Source organism: Pezoporus flaviventris, unplaced genomic scaffold, assembly GCF_033815535.1.
Source record: "Pezoporus flaviventris isolate CSIRO_AGI_PZ_B2104156 unplaced genomic scaffold, CSIRO_AGI_Pfla_v1 ptg000021l, whole genome shotgun sequence".
Taxonomy (NCBI): domain Eukaryota; kingdom Metazoa; phylum Chordata; class Aves; order Psittaciformes; family Psittacidae; genus Pezoporus; species Pezoporus flaviventris.
In genome coordinates this window covers 5,676,877-5,695,293 of record NW_026892569.1, presented here as the reverse complement: position 1 = coordinate 5,695,293, position 18,417 = coordinate 5,676,877, and the positions used below count along the sequence as shown (strand labels likewise).

The 18,417-nt window shown below is 39.7% G+C and overlaps 1 protein-coding gene across 1 annotated transcript in view; it reads right to left on the bottom strand.

The window, feature by feature from the left end:
• SUCLG2 (succinate-CoA ligase GDP-forming subunit beta) overlaps nt 1-18,417 on the bottom strand; it is a 132,173-nt gene that overhangs the window by 113,504 nt on the left and 252 nt on the right. The gene's annotated exons all lie outside the window — the stretch shown is intronic.

Sequence of the window (18,417 nt, the reverse complement as noted above, 5' to 3'; positions counted from 1 at the left end):
TGAAGCCGATCCAGTGGCTGTGTCAGTAGAAAAACTGAAGCTTACACTAGGAACATCATTAGCCAGCAGTATTACCAGCACTGTAACTTCACAATTTACCTTTCAACTCATTAAGTTATTACTAGAAGAAAGTATTCTTCCAAATAGCAAAATAAAATCATTTTTTAATATATTACAAGGGCTGAAGAGGGGCTCTCGCAGGCAGATGCCACCACCTGGAGAATTCTAACTGTTAAGCACCACATAGTCTTTTTAAACATGAATGAACCACTCCACTTTCTTCTGTAACAAGCGTATGAAGAAACTGTTAAAAAGAAGAACTAAAAGGTCAAGACTGACAAACAACTGAAGAATCAAATTACAGTCTCTATCACAAGCAAGACCTTTTGGTCTTAAAAGAACTAGCTTCAAAAAATTTTGTGCCATTTCATGCCCAATTCCATATGGAATTACCTTGGCTAAGCATCCACAACTAAGTATTTGTCCATATTGAGTTCACTAATCATGTTCAGACAATTTCACTTAAAAATAAAACATACCACCTATTTTCTCTTAGCAAGTCTCTTCAGGTCAAATCCGTACTTTTGGAAAAATGCCAAATAATTCTAGGCATTTTCTGAGGAAAGGGAATCCAGTGATAATCAGCACTATTAAAGAAAACAAATCCAACAACAAAAACACCACTAAGCAAATTTCTGGGATAACTGAACATCCGTTGACACATCCACATAGTTTGAACAGCTCTACTATTTACATAAACCCAGCTTAATGCATTTTACCGCATGACTGTTCAAAGGAAGATATACTCAGTGACATCCAACATTCCCTTTCCATTCATAGTATAAATGGAAGCCAGTATTAACATGAAACAAAGACAGATCTCTTAAAAGCACCTGAAAGTAAAGCTGGTCAAATAAGTGCATACCACTTTCTTCCCACTCTGCTGCTCCACTGAAGTAATGTAGCTGTAACTATGCTAATAGACTGTGCCAGCTCATCTCTGTATGAATGCAAATTACGTGTCAAATGTTTACAGTACCAAGTTGTATACATATGGTCTATATTGTAATGGTTATACTGGAAATAAGTCAATTAGGGAGAAAACCCGTGGTGTCTATGGGAAGATCGTTTAGATGGGTTTTGTATCCAAAATAAAATTGTTTAGTGTATCCTACATAAAAGAATCTAACCAAAACAAAGTATCTATTTTCTCACTCAACGCATTCTACAGTATTCCAGCTCATTCAATCTGTGCACTCTGACCTGCAATAGAATTCCAAGAGAGCACATGAAAGAAAATAGATACACAAAGATGACAGTAATGAAACGGCATACCATTCATCAGTATAAGGAATAAACCTTTATTGTATTGACATACAGCTCCTGTAATTGACAAAGTTGCAGTACAAGTTCCTATCAAAAGGGAACCATCGAAAATACAACTAAATGGCAAACCTTCCTATAAACCATTGCAGGTACAGGAACATTTTATTAGGTCATATACTTGAAATGCACCACATAACCCACTGCAAACAAACTAACACACTTACTTCAGTTTACTGGCAGTGCTGATGTAAACAGTAAGTATCCACAGAGTTAGTCTAACAAGAAACAAAAATTTGCAAGAAACAGCACTGAACAGAAAAAGTTTACCACTAATCTAAGTCATGGAAAGCAAACACAGAGATTACTACATTTTGTTCAGTATGAAAGCAAGTATTTCAAGCATTTAAAAAAATTGAAAGACTTAGGGTAAGACTCATCAGCTGTAAGATCTGTCACACTACATCAAACCACGCATCCCCTTCTATGCAGAGATGATTAATGCCACATCCCTATGGGTATATTATGAAAAACAGGACACCAAACGTCCTGTCTGCTACCACAAACCAGTAATTTTAATCTTCCAAAGCAGGATTTAGCATCCAGAGCATCCTACTTAAAAGCCACAGAAGAAACCATCTTCCTTCAACATCTCAAATTGCCCACTTTAGACTGGTTACAATATTGCAGGGCGGCCCCTTTGGCATCAGCAGAGCCCAGCAGCTTCATCCAGCACTGAGCGCTATGATTGACCCACACTTCTGTGATACATTTATAAAGGAGAAAACTGATTCTGTGAGCTATTTTAGGAAAAAGACTTTAATATTCTCCTGACAAAAACAGAGTTTCCACGCTTTTGTCCACAGCAGTTAGGAACTGCTTATTTCTGCCGGTTTGTATCAAAACACTGTACACAGACTTGCTTTTAAAAAACAACATTTGATTTCAAGATCTTCCACAGGTACGGCTGAGGATCATTGATCTTAAGGTCCTTTCCAATCCTAACTATTCTACGATTCTATTTATTCCTTCAAATGCAAATTAATTTTAAATGAATTAAAACAAGGGCAACACACAAACTAGTTAACAGTTACATGCCTTTTAGTTCCAAGTTTATTACTTAAACTACAGCATACAAAATATCTTGAGCAGTGAAATGCAGTATATCTTGGAGAAAAAAAAGTATCACATTCCCAGTTCTTTAAAGGCTACGGCATTTTGATCAATAAACTGTAGCGGCAAGTTACTGTTTTATACCACTGAACCATATACTCACTTTTCAGAACAAGTGAGCTCTGTTGCTGCAATTGTTAAGGTTTATGTAACACCCAACTTCAAAAAAAATTATACAAAAAACAATCCCCAACCATGAAATATGCCACTACATCATTGTTTACTAAAGATAGACAGCATGTTCTGGTGGGTAATCATTACTATTCCCAACAGCTATACGTTTCTTTGAAATAAGATGGCTATGTTAAATAACTTAATGATTTTCTTCAGATGCAGAAAAATAAAAAGTAGAACTGGGGCCTTGCTTATAAAAGGAGCACACAGTTAATATTATTAGGATTTTTACTGTTATATTGGTTATGAAAATTAGACTCGGACAAACAGCTGAAAGGATGACCAAGAGCTTGGAAAGTATAAGTTTTGCTTAACTACGCAAACTTCAACAACTTCAAAAGCATGAAACAGGCATCCGTTTCTGCTCAGAAGTCCACCTTACTGAAAACCTACCCATTATGTCAAGTGAGCAAACCCAGATAGCCCTGCCAAAATTAAATCCTAAACTGGACTGAAGGAGAGGCAGATCATCCATAGGCAGCTTGGTGACATTTTGACAGCAGCACATTCGAGCAATCGACCAACTGCTCCCCACTTGCTTCTGCAGTCCAGCAAAGCTAGTGCTGTGTTACATCAGTCTGCCTTGTGCAGTCTCCTAAACAAAGCTGAAACCAGTTTAGATTTCACCACCACTCTCCCACATATTGCTGATATCACAATATCACATATTGTGATAGCCATTCACATGGCTATATAAAAACCTAAACCAGCCAAGTGCTTTGTATTACTTGAAACCAAGAAGCCAAGGTACTACAGGGCTCTGGTTTCCCATTTCCGCTCAGATGACCCAGAGGCAAGCTGCCAACACGGTTCCCCGGCTGCTCCCTCATATGTCCTCCCCTCATGGTCCCCAACCCTCAAGCGGAGCTAACCCAGCAGAAAGCTGCTTTTGCTGCTGACTCCACAACTCAGCCCATGAGGGGACCAGGTAAGGATGAGAACCAGTACAAGACACACCAGCAATGCTGCGATGAGGGCAGGACCACTGCTTCTGACCACAGCCTGCCCTTACCTAGGGGCTGCAGAGACATCAGACTGTGCTGCCTGTGGCAAACCAAGCCTGCGGTAGACAACATGAAGCCACATGCTCAACGGGGCATTTCCTTCTAAAGCAATTACTCAAATTCACTGCAATTCATTGTAGAAAACAGCAATGCTCCAGAAGAGCTTTAGTTCAGAAGTCTACAGTTTAAAATATTTTTAATTTTTTTTATTCCTATATTATTTGTGTCTCCATTTTAATTCTAGTTTATGCAATCAAAACAAATGCTTAGTTAAATCTTCCCCTGAAGACTTACACATAGTTCAAGGAAAAAACAATTTCTCTTGTCATGTTGCAAGGTTCTTTTAATAGGAGCCACTGCAAAACACAGATAGGAAGGCAGGAATCACAGTGCATCACAGCAGGAAACATCAAGATGGTGACAAACATCAAAGAAATGAGTTTTCTTGAATAGTAATATGTCAATTTTAGAAAAGGAAGAGAAAGTACTTTTCTTCCATCGCCAGGCAGCAGCGATTATTCTAATGCAACATAATAAGGCAAGGATATAAACTACAGATTACCTGCCTGTACATAACAGAGCATACCAAAAACTCATACATGCCAGTTGACATCACTTGTCTGTAGAGAAGTAGGCAGTCACCAATTACTAACTGAATGAGAATCTGTTTAATGATTATGCTAATTTTACTGAACTCTTGTTAGACAGATATGCAGGCAGTATTGATGAGTTCCATAAGGCTTTATAAGTATGGCTGAATTGCTTCAAAACAAATTAAACCAGAACATATTGTACACTATTTAAAGGAATACTAAAAGCCAATGGTGAATGAATCCTCAGGATGAGCTCTCTGAATAAAGCACAAGTTTTCAGAACTGTAAAGACCTACAAACACACTGCTGCAGCAGAAAGCATCACACTTATTCACACAGGAACATGCACCCAGGGATTCTTACCTACAAACACAGGTGACAGAAAGTGCCCACCTGGCATACAAGTGTTAGCACTTTACAAACCCTCGCAGAGGCACATGCTGAATTGGGCATGTGTTAACATAGGTCTGCTCTAAGAGGTAGAGACTGAGAAACTGTTCTAGAGGACACACCAACTCCACAGCTCACCTGAGCAGACGCTGAAGAGCTTGGATTAGAGACACTGAAGAATGTGCTACATTGCTATTTCTACACAACCACCTATTGTACCCTTTTGTTGTTACTAATAAATTCTAACCTATCTACAGGAATAGTATAGTAAAAGACTGTCCATCTGCAGATTTAGTGCAGCGCAACATGGCCCTGAAAACAAAAGCAGCTATTAAACCTTCAACTTGTAATTTCTCCTTGCTTGTGCTAGGGCTGCATCTAAGTTCTCTTTTTATCTCTTCAGATTTTTAAGTTCCTAAATTAAGAAGAAAATACAATTTGGTTTGGGGTTATTTTTTCACTCAAGAAGAATCACTACAAGCAATATCTGTCAATTTGTAATCATTTATTCATACACAATTTACATGAGAAACAATATTACTTTCTCTTCCAAAATCAGGTCTTGCCAAAGGAGTTTTATTTCAATATTGTCATAGACATGAACTGCAACTGATTTCAAATAAATAACTGTAAAAATACTCTGTATATGATATGACCATATAAGCCATACTTCTGCTTTTTAAGGAGAAAATACAGAGACAGAAGAGACTGCAGCGGGATGCACTTCTAGTCAGAATCAGGTCTGACATTCATGTGTAATACAGGCCACCTCAAAGGAGCAAGATCCTACAGAAACCACTTAGAAAATTAACAGTTTCAGCCTCAACCTGAACAGCCTACCCTGAATGTTAAAATTAACCTGGGAGAGTGAATGATTTAACTAAAGAAATAAAGCTACTGGAACTGACCCCAAAGTCAAGTCATGAATCAAACTCCCTCATCCTCCCCAGATTTCCTCACTGAAGTGGGTGAACCTTCCTAAAACTCGCGCACCAGCTGAACTGCCAACTTTGCAAGATAACTGGATCTAAAAATATGCGGCTCCATTGGAGCTTTTTAAGATTAAAATGCAAATGCTATAACTGGGGGAACTGAACATTTCATCCACTACCCACTACCTCAAAATTAATTCATTAATACTCAAGAGGATCGACTTCCTCCACACCTCTAAACCAACATTCCTGCCACTAAAAACTGTATTTAATTGTAATAACATATTAACCAATATGCTATTTGTAAACATATAATGATACTTCAACACCCTTCCTTATTTTTGATTCAGCGTTTTCCTTCCTCTCTCAGTGGTGGAATCCCTCGTCAGGGAAAGAGGAACGTCAGGAGCACGTCCATCAGTTCTGAATTGGCTTGATGCTGTCAAGGATTTCTTTGCTTTATTTATCTCTTTCATTAAAACCTACCTTCTAAATATTTCCACAGTAACTCCAACATGAAATGGTACAATTCTGCTGCGCTTTAACAAATGGAACAGAAATAGAAAGGGACTCCAGAAGACAGCACTAGGCTCACATATTATACATGGTTCTGAAACAAAGGTTTACAAAGCCATATTGATTGATTAAAAAAAAAGGAACAGTATCTATCCAAGAACCTTTCCCTTTCACCTAAGCGACAGCAATATGCACATGAAAAACACTAAGTTTTAGAAGCACCTCAGTTATGTCTTGGATATTTCACACTATCGCAGATAAAACAGTAAGGATTATTTAAGCTTTGCTAGTATCTTAGTAAATGTGCTCAGGGTGGAAGTGGGACTGAAAATCCTGCACTGCTATTTTAACAAAACTCTTAGCAGTTCTGAATGTTCCTGCTAGCTGTCTACTGCAAGAAACCCTTTTACTTCAAGAGTTCCCGAACATCTCACCCCATAGGTTTCTGTCCTACTGTGTTCTTTTGATTTTATCTTGTACTCCTCCTTGTCCTTTTATAATCAGTCTGACTGCAAACTGATTGATCCCAAGCTTAACCTCTGCACTCCCTCAGAGATGATGCAGCATGGTGTGATGTTCCTATACTGCAGAAGTTATCTGGGTCATTAGCTCACGGAAAAAAACAGAAACTACACAATTCTGTTCCAATTTGCCTTTAAATCACATTTATAAACTCAGCTTTCCGATTTATCCGTTTACTGCTCATGCAAGGAAGCAGAGAAAAGAATGAACTTGAAGCAAGTCCTTCACTCATTGCAGATTTAAAGTCTCCAGTAATGATTATAGACTTATTTACAGCTTGCTTACACACAGGGATTTTGACAGCTATTCCATAAATACACTTTCCTACGCACTAAGCTCCATTGTAAACTACCAGGAACATGCACCGGGTCATACTTGAGCTCCTTCTGTCATCCTTATTCTCCTTATCTCAGAAAGCCAGAATCTGAGCCCACATCCTTGTGCACCACAAGGCAGATCCTACCAGCTACCACCTGGATGATCTTTTTGGGTATTTGTGGATATGGTTTTAGTGAGGACTACAGTGCTCAAAAGAGAAGATGGTAGAAGAATGTTGTCTTGAACAGTAAGAACCTGACCTCAATATCCCATTTCCCACACCTTCCCAGCCTATTGTTCAGCAGTTGTTTCAGTCAGGCTGCTAAGGACCAGCCGCCAAATTAAGCGGGACTTAGCCAAATCCCCGACAACCTGCATCCTGCCGTTCCACCCAGAGGAGTATCAAGGGCTCTATTTACATGCAAACACCAAAATATAAATCCCTGCAAATTAAGGTACAGCACACTTCTGACGCTGGGAAGTTCCCTGATGCATTCTGCTTAGCATTTAAAGGCTGACTGAGCAGAGCCGGGTCTACTCCAATCCCACTAATGTTCGTTCACCTGAGCAGTGCAAACCCGGCCAAAACACTGCAGGCTTCTTATTCCATGTGATTACAGGAAAACTTTCTGGTTGGGACAACATGCGTAAGGTCACATAACAAACAGGATGTCAAGTAAACAGAGCAGCCTGCACAAACACAGCTGCTAGTCCCCTCAAAGTGGCAAACACCCCCCACTTAATTCAGAAAGCAACTGCAAAACTCTTTCCCCTAGCATTCTTTAACTAAACTTCAGCAGAATAAAACAGTATTAAAAATGCTTATTGTACATCCATAGGTGCCCCAAAAGCTTTATACTTCAGAAATCAATTTTCAAAGCCTTTGCTTGGGTAAAGGAAACAAGAGTACGAATTCACAGATTCTGCCTTTGTCAGTGTGCTAGCCACCAGTAGCTCTGCTTTGCATTAGTAATTAATTTTAGTCAAATTATGTTCATTTTGCTTATTTAAAACTTCAAAGCGTTAGGAAAAGCATACTTTCCTGACCTAAAAAGTAAGGGCTTTGAAGTATCTGATGAAAATAAATTCTCTACCATACACAACTGAATAATCAGCTGCAGAAAATACCATAATACATTCCCTGCCTTCGCAAATGAAAAGAGATTGTTAGTGATATGCACCATGCATTCAGAGAGTGAAATGAGCTAACTTCTCCACATAAATCAGAAATATGCTCTTATTTTAAGTATCTAGAGGGGAAATTAATAATTCTGTTCTCATTTGAAAAAGTGTTTAACTTCATCATTTTTTACAGGATTAAAATTTTACTTTTATGCAACTGTGAAGAAATGCTTCATATATTATATACAACCAGGAAAAAATAATTCTTAAAATATTTTACCACCAACCTCTGCTTTTCAGAGTAACCCCACTATCAATATGTGTAAACTGCATCCTAATTTAAGCTTCCTGAATCATTAGGAAACTCAAAACATGGTCAACAGCTGGATCAGAAATGCTTCTGAGTTCCTGTCTCAAGTAAACGTATCTATCAGAGCAGCATTTCATGCCTAACATACCCTGGACAAATACTTTTTCAAGTGGTAGGAGTTACAGAGTTTTAAGAAAAACAGCAATAAAATGCCAATTTGGACAGTCTGAGCTCCATTTGTCATCACAGAGAAGCAAATAAGAAACATAATCACAGTTTTTTTATTCCATCTCTTTAATACTTGAAGTCAAATCATGATAATTTCCATGCTACCTAATTATGTCATCACAGAAGATTATGAATTTGAGCTCTAAGCAGCATAGCACTCCCAAGCCACAAAAATGCAAATGCCCACAGCACTGGAATAAAGAAATACAGAAAGTATCTACAGAAACAGTTCCACTGCATGCCCAAGTCACAGCTGGTGACAGAATGGACTTAACAGGTGCTATCCCGAAGCACGCAAAAAATACTACTCGCATGCAATTTTTGTTTAAATCTGAATGCTTCCCACCTTTTATTGTTAATAAATCTTGCTTTTAATTCAACCATTTGATTTAAACTGACATGAAGCAATCTCAAAGTAACAGACATACAGGAGGAAGACAGCCTTCTGGCTGCTTGGGCAGAGCTAGGGAGAAACCAGAAACCCCCACAGAATAACTGATGAAAGTATGCCTTTAATAGGACGTGGAAAGTCATGAACTTTTTTCCTTCCTTTGCAGGTAATTTCTTTATTAAATAATTTCTCCATTATTCACACTGGAAATTCCCCCTGCTGCCATGCTCAAATCTCAAAGCAAGCCTAGGACACTATGAGCAGCATCGTATCTCAATCATCAAAGACTGTGACCTTAAAGAGGATTTCTGCATTCCTAACATCACCAATCAAACGCTTCCAGGAAATAACAGCCTATTTCAAGTCATCTCTAAAACAAAGCAATCTCTGATTTCTTGCTGTCTGGAAATGCGGGCACACCCACTGCCTGTGCTCGGCCATGAGGAATGACTGAGACTTGCCGACGTGGAAGCTGGGCATACAGTAAAAGGTAATCAGTGAGCAAAGTGAGTAGGGGAGAGCAATCCTTCATCAGACGCATGTTCATCAAGTAGCTCTTTAAAAACACTACCTGCCTGCCAGATGATAACATTAATCAGGCACCAGCAAAGCCAATGCCAACACAAAATGGCTACTCGTAAGGACAGCAAAGTAATGAACAAAGCCTTCAGCCGCCAGCAGAAATCCAGTCTGTGACCAGCCAGAACCCCCTGCACAAGGTGGGAAATGACAGCTCTGCAGGGTCAGAAACCCTCAAGTGCTCCTCCTGGCCCTGGGCTCCTCTGTGGCAAACACTAAGCAGGGCATCCCATCTCCACTTGAAACCTCCCACTTCTATAGGAATGACCTATAGAAAAATGGCCTATAGAAAAATATCCTAGGCAACTAGCTGTGATGGATGTTTTTTCACAATATCTCTGTTACTAGACCTTTAAAGGAATAAGATGTCTTGCCGAGGTCAAGGACGTAAGAACATGCATTTTACTTTTTAATCACAAAATCTCATTTTATTTCACTCGACAGATACGTGGTGTGGGATGAGACACCTCTGCACCAGTAGAAGAAAACACCGGAAAATGGCCAGACATTACAATTCATTGACTGTAACAGACTGCAAGACCACAGAGAACTTAAAACTCCTCATTTCCCATCTGACAGACTGAAACCCCTGCCATATTTTTGTCACCTTGGATAGACTATCAGGAAGCTAAAAGATTCTGAAAATAGACTGACCAAAATAACCTCTCCATTACTTCTACAGAGAGGAAAAAAAGTCAGACTATGTATAGTTCTGAATGGCACTGATAAACTCAGTATAACATACGGCCTGACTATATGGAGGGAGAAGGAATCCAATGGAACAGAATGTCCAAGCCAAAAGGATGATGGCATTAATTCACTGAATAAGGATACTGGAAATATTCCCAGCCTTGTTCCTAGTGCCTTATTACAACCCATGCTGCATCCATCAAGATATACAACATCCACTGCATTCCCTCACTACAAAGCCAGTCATTACACCAGAGAAGGCTATCAGATCAGCCAAGCACTTCCCCTTTATAAATTCAGGCTTCCCCAGTCTTCACACTCCCAGCCAGCTCTCCTTTGTTTCTATGTGTGATGTCCAGTAGTGCATCCTGTTTTCAGCTCTTCAGTCATCTGCCCTGGGAAGTTGTTATCAACAGTCTCCAGTAACCTCCTGGATTACTTGATTACTTGTTCCCTGTTGCAGCACCATCACTCCAGCAAATACTGGAGCAAATTAAGCCCCCCTTGAGGGCCATGGTGTGCTATCATGAAGCTTTCTACAGTCATCTGAAGCTTCATCTGGTTCTTGCTGATCAACCTGTCTGTAGCAGACATGTACAATAATACTTGTGTGCCCTCTAATCCTGACCTCAGACTCTCAGCTGGGTCATCAACCCTCCCTAAATAGAGCTCCATGTGTTCCAGCTGCTCTCCCACATAACCTTTCACATCATGCTTAAAGTAAGCTCTAAGTATCGGTTCTTTTATTCCCCAAATTTATGGCGTTACTTTAGACTACTTTAATCCGAGCCATTTAACTGAAAAACAAATGCAGAGTGAAACTCTGCATGAAAGAATTCAATTAAATAGATTCACTGTTTCCAATATGCTTGGAGTGGCAGAGTTGAAGAAGCTAGAAAATTTAAGGGGAAATAAATTTCTCATGCCATCTTCAGACCATTAGCAAGGAGTATGTTGACAATAAAAAGTATATGGTTGCTTTTAATGGCCCTTTCATCTATAATTATCATAAATATATATATCTTTTACCTATGTCTATCATTGTTATCTTTAATTTGCACATAAAACTTCTCCTACAACTGGAATTTCCCAGACATTTTTATACCACCTTTTTTCCTTTTTGCACAAGGCAACAACTGCTTTCTTGGCTGCCACTAAATTAGCAGATGTCAAATTAAACTGCTCTTTTGTCCACAGATCCCTCACAGGAAGATCTCAAAAGAATGATGAAGTTCCACTCGTAATCTGTGCCCGGTTTTCAGTTTGCAGCTTCATATTTTTTGGCCAAAAGTCTTGGACAAGCAAACCTAGCAACCATGATCAAAAATCTCACTTAATTCTCCATAACTGACTATTCCTACAAAACTTTTGCATCTTACAAATAATTTAAGTGGACAAGACTTAAGACACCAAAGGTAAAGCAACTACAGTAAGAATGATTCTCTCTCCTCCTGACCCAAATTGAGATGATGGTCATTGCTTATCTTCCTCAGGGCCTATCTACTCCTGTAATACCTTGCCATTTTTCATCTTCCCCAGTTACTGTTATGAACTTGCTTATTGTTCCTAAAGTATTTCAAAAGCACACTGTACAAATGGGTGTTTAAAGTTCTGCTACCAATGCTCCCAAAACAGCTATCCATTTTCAGACAAACCAAATTTCCATCTACAGTTTAATCATTAAAAAGAAAATAAAAAATAACCCTTTTGTTCCAAACTAAATTACTGTCCCCAGAGGTATTCTGCCTATTCCACCTTCCTTAAGACAAACAGCCAAATATATTAACTCCAAACGCCTAGGCACTTTATATAGTCACATCATCACCCTAAGAACACAGAAAGCATACTGTGAAGTTGCAACATTTATAATGACTCTTCTATAGCCTAATTTAGCTGATAAAGACGTACACATAACCTTTGGTCCTTCACTTGCAAAGAACACGAAGCTATGGTGCTTTTTATTGCAAAAGAGCCAAAACCCAAAATCCAAATACTTAATTATACAAAGATACAAATGGTAGAGGCAAATTTCAACTACTTTGCTCTCTAGGGCCGATCAATAAAGCTCTATGCAGCAAAACCAAAATGCTGTTCCAAACACCCCTTAGGGCTGGAGTATATGCACCAAGTTGCTGCTTTCCATCTTTTTAACTAGCTGCAGGCAGCATGCTCTAAGAAAGGAATATTTCCCTCAAAGCCTTGTTGCTCAAAGTGTAACGGAGGCATGAATTTCCACAGCTGAAGAACAGTTTCTTAACTCAGGCAAAAGATGCGACCTTTGTGCTGTTCTTTAAATATGGCTGATGCAGGCTGGTATTTTTTCAGGAGCTTAATCTAATGGTAAGATAATAATGAAAACCAACACCTCACACAGAAAGATTCTGAGAGAAAAGGGGGATGTGAAGTCATCACATCCTTACAATGCCTTAAAATCTGTAATGTCTTCTTGAGGCTTCAAACTGCAGGTACAGAGCAAAGGGAAAGCAGAGAAGCTCCCAGGCCATCTCCCCCGAAACAACACCTGGTATCACCGGGGACCAAAGTGACGGTCACTTGGCCATGTCACAGGCCAACCCCATCAGTTACCTCCAGCTTTCCAGATGCTTCCCATTGTCTAAGCCATCAAAACCACCCAGAAATAAGAGGCTCAGATCTGATTCAGTGACCACACAACATGTCCCAGGGCACACACCCTGTACGTACAGCCACTAACACCGTGGACACCCACAGAAATAAAACATGCAATTAAATTTGGGGATACAGACTCTTGTAGTTTAGGAAACCCATGAGCAAGCAGAAAGAGACCAGAGACATGGAATTAAAAAAACCCAAACAACATTACGTCTAAATCTGCTCAACAAACCAGCACCTTTTAAACAAACAAGACAAAAAAAGTGAAACTCAAGAACTTTCATTTACTGAATATATTTTGTGCTGTCAGTATAAAATATTAACTGGAGATACAAAAAAGTGTTCCAACAAGTAAGTGCAAATACTTGCTGGTTTTTCAATTCCTGCACAGTCAACATTTAGCCACTAATTATACAAGAATATCATGAAGGCTTCAGCATACAGTTTAGAATCTGTTTTAAGTATCGTTCATGCAACAGAGACTTCGACAGCATCTATTCAACAGCACAGCATCACTCCACTATTAAGGAATTTTTCACAACAGTCAATCTTAATTTCTCTTCATTTCATAGGTACTCCTGCTGTGTTATCTAGTTAAAGTAAGATCAGTAGCCAGTTATTAATTATGGATCAATGTTTAATTACCAGCTCCAAAGTTACTGTCATAATCAGTTGCACAGATAACATGATTTCAATGTCCTGCGTTTTATTAAAATGCTATGGAGTGGGGTAGAGCTGAGGATACAGCAAACTGATTCACAGATGGCTATAAATTGGCTTTCTCAGTAGAGACTATTAAAGAAGGGAATTTTCTAGAGAAAATCCCTAGGGTACATGCTCATGCTGCAGATTAGAGTCTCAAATATGCTCAGAAAGACTGCGTGGTCAACAGCAACAGAAAGAAAATAAGTCTATCAGTTGGGGTTAAGTCATCCTGGAACTGGAACTGTGAGAGAGTCCCCAAAAATAAGGAGGGGGAGAATCATATCTCTAAGCACTATATGAATACATTTCCATTTTTGCTGAAAATGAATCTTCCAAACAGGAGGGGGGAAAATACAGCAGAGAAATCATTCACTTCTAAGAAACAACCAAATCCCAAGTGTTTCTAAACCCTCATCTCACTTTGCTATTTTCCCAAAAGAGCCTCAACATCTTCACACATTCTTCATAGCATCCTTGTTGGCAGCCATCAGCCAGAAAGACCAAATGAAAGCGTGAAAAAAAAAAACAACCAAACCAACAGAAATAAAAAACCTGCCACATGCACTGACAACATTCCAGAGAAAAATGGGAGGAAACAATCACTCAGATACCAGTAAAGAAAACACAGAGCTTGTCAACTGACAATTTACATAGTGCCTCAGGAGGCAGATCAATGAAAAGAAAACATTTGCGTTTACAGCAAAAACTTTAATAAATACTAAATATACCCAAGCAAGGTAAGAAGTCTCACTGGGGGAACTGCTTGGGAGTTCAGATGGAGGGCCAGGTGGAAGAGTTTACTTATCCACAGCCAGGTTTAAGAGTGCAGGTGCTGCGGCTAAGGCTGTCTCTTCTTACCTCATTAGCCCTACCCCGATTATAACTACATGAGGTACAAAGAAAGATACATAACTACAGCAGAGCTTTTCTACTTCAAGATAAATCAGTGAGTATCTGTGCCAGAGACAGGTTGCTCCCAAGGCAGAAGTTCCATCAGTATAAAACTAACTGAAAAAAAATAATTAAAAATAAAAATCACAGTCTGGGTTATATTTGTTCTCATTCCCTTCTTTAATTTCAAAAAAGCATCCAATAACCATGCGTTTAATGGAACTGCCAGGGAGGAGTGGGACAAACATCTGCTCCTCTTTGGCATTTCAGTTTTGTCTAGAGTTTGAAGAGAGCTTTCCAGTCATTTGGTTTAAGTACCTGTAGAAAAAACTGTCTGTGAAAGTCTGTAGGCTTAAGTATTTCCTGCCTCTGAATGTGAAATCCTAAAAATGATAGCAAAACTGTCAACCAGAAAAATCCAAACAGGGAAACAGTCTGAACCTTCAAGAAACTTTCAAGAACTTAACACAAAGCCAAGAAAAAGTAAGACTTGGGCACTGAAGTAGCTTCTGAAATACTGAATTAAAAGTTATTTTCAGTAATGCTTTCTGTTGCATGGAAGATCATTAAATTCCCAGCTGATAGCTTCTTAATAAAGACAGAACTTTCTCTGTTCAGTATTAATGAGGCTTTTTAGGTACCCAAGCCTAGGAATAAAACGCATCTGCAGTGAGCAACCTTGTACAGATTGCTGTTTTTAACATATATAGCATGCAGCAGATTTTGTGACAGGAATATTGTTTAATTCAATCTTCCCCCCTCTTTTCTTTAAAAACAACTTTTAACACCCATGAAATTTGGAAATGTTTCAGCAGGACTGAGGGCAGTTTTGAAGGCCAGGACAGGGTCACACAACGCAGCAGCGATCTGCTCACTTAGGAAACTGAAGAGTTACCTTAAGCATTTTTTCTTCTATGATTCTGATTTAATTGTTCCTCATTTATATTCATCGCTGAAATCATCTGCATCTGAAGCTGTTCTGAACACACAGCATTCTCCCAAAGGGCCCGATCCAACTCCCATTCAAATAAACAGCCTTCAATGGAGCCTATTTGTTGCTAGCCAACAAGATTGAATTCTGCTGCAGAGTGGTCCCCGAAGCGTTTGTCACAGCTCTTTACAAATATTGCTCCAGTAAGAACAGGTCTAAATACGCTTGTCCACATGCACCGCAGACAACTGAAATCTACCTTTTATCTTCTTGAAACACTTGGTCAGATTTAAACTCCAAAAGCACAAGGAACTGAATCTATCAATATTAAAAAGAGTAAAAAATGTCCAACAGTTATAAAATGGTAAAGAGCCAACGGGAAAGCAGAAGGACAATAAAATATTTTCATGTGATAGGTTCAAGTACCATTTATTCCACCCCTAAAATTAAGTTACACAGAAGAATGTTTTGTGTGTAGATTATAATGATAGCATACAACCAACTTCTCAAAAAGCTTGTTTCAACACAGCTACGAACAATATCAACATAAATAATAATAAATTAATAAGAATTATAGAAGAAATTTTGAATAATAAAAAATTTGAATAAGAAATTTTGCAACAGGTAAAGTGTGGAAATGCCAACAGTAAATCATGAAGATTATGAGGAAAGATTTTAAATCTCAGCAAGCATCTACTCACACAGGGTTACCAAAACAACAAAGACATAAATTTCTTGATTATACCCTCACCATACGGAAAGCCCCCATTTGTGAAAAGAACAATGTGGCAGGCTTTGAGGACAGGTTTTCCCAGTTTATGGTAAATAAATAAACAGTGGAACTTCTGGTCTGAGTTAAATAGGGAATGATACAAGTGAGAAAAACTCTTCCAGTGAAAGAACTCTCCTACTCTTCAGATGCTTTACCCTATTTTGTAGGACAGAAAACCAGACTCTGGCTGATGAATTTATTTGTAGTTTGAAATCAGACAGTGCAAGATTAGGACATTATTTAGACGGGAACTGTATAATATAACACTGCAAAAATTAAGACTTTTCTACAGCAAAGTGTTATACTTTGAATTTAAGATCCTGATTTGTTGTTATACAGTATTGTATATACTGTATAACAACACTGTATATATATTGTATATATATTGTACAACTGTATAATTGTATATATGTACTGTATAACTGTTGTTACACAGTAGTCTACCTGGAAAGCATAGATCTTGGGAGATGCTCTCAATATCTGTCAGCATTCAGAAACAGAATAATAAAATGTGATTTATAATACAAGTTCAATACCTGTATTTCACAAAGAGGACACAAAAGAAAAATGAAGTTTTTTAAAAAGTTGGCCAGCTTAACATCCCAAGAATATTTTTCAGAATCTGAGCTGATACCCAGTGATTTCAATGGGGTGCCTTATGGGTTCACTCCATGCTTTGCGAGATGACAGAATAGAGCATGAACTCCTGATTTCCACCTGCACCTCAAATCCCCACTGCAGTGCCAGGTAAAGACTGAGTTTGGAACTGAGCTCAACCAAAGCACCTTCCATGCTTCACTCTGAGATGACTGCTCAGACAGCACTCCACACTCAAGCCATACAAAATCCCCCCCCATCAGAGCCCTACAAGAACAGCAGGGACGCATACAAATCCAGGGAGGTTACTTCTGAATTCACTCTTGTAGGATCGGTGTCACTTAAACCTTGATGGCAGGAATGCACCTTCAACCATGTAATGTATACGCACCAAACACTATTGGGGCTGATAGGCTTGCTTATCAACATAAACAGAGTTAAGTATGTATGCATACAGACAAATGTATGCATATGCACATTTATGTGTATGAATATATACATAAATACACACACTCTCCCTCTGTGTGTATATTAAACTGACACGCACTAAACGAACTAATCAATTGCACCAAACTGCCAAATACCATTCTCACCATTAAAAAAAGGAAAGTTGGGCACAAAAGATTTGATTTAAAACCGAGCTAGCTAACATCCTCCAGGTTAAAAGATAAAGCGCACCAAAGGAGATGCACAATGCAAGTTGTGCTTGGCAGCAAGAGCAGGCTTTATCCAACAGTCATCCCATGCAGCCACACACCGGCAGCAGTGCCTGCAGAGCAGAACCAGCCAGAAACACGCCTTGTTTGCTCCAAAGGCTTTTGCTTCTGGGAAAATACTTATGCTTAGAAGCATTAAGGAAAGCAGATTCTCCTGCAGCTGCTGATCTGATAAAAAGACAATATAAAGAGGCTGGTTGCCAAAGGCACTACAGCTAAAATGTCCATATCTCATTTTACCACAGCTTATCTGCTTTTGAGGTGAATAAAGAACTGGTATACCATGGGAGAGAGCTTGAGCACGAGCTCTTCAAGGCCCATTTACTCTTTCCCATCACACTTCTGAGATTCAAGACCACCGGGAAGACAGAGTGATGCCTGGCCTTTCTGGGTGAGCAAAACTGTGTTCCAACACTCCAGCCTGACCTCAGCCACCTCTACAGTGCTGCCACCCGGACCGTGGTTAACTAAACGCTATCATATAACACACGGCATCCCCTGTTTCTGCTGCTGCAATAATCAAACGTGCTCTCAGTTTCAGGGGCAGGGAGGCTTTCAGAGCTGGCGTTTCGGGTCACGCTTTGGCCAGACCTGGCACCGGCCCTGCCCCGACCCGTCGGGCAACAGGCGCGATCGGCTGGGGGCCGCCCGGTCCGGTTATCTCCGCCGCCAAGCGCACAGCGCGGCTCCGGGCTCAGCGCATCCTCCAGGCAATACGCCCGCACAACAGCCCGAGCTCCACCACGGCGGACAGCGAAAGGGCTTCCTCCCGCTGCGAGCCGCGCACAGGGGAGGCTGCGAGTGGGGGGAGCCCCACCGGCCGCGCGGAAAGAGCGGCTTCGGGGCGGCGGAAAGCAGCGGCTGAGGGGCCGAGGAGCTGGGTGGCTTCCGAGAGGCTTCCCAGCGCTC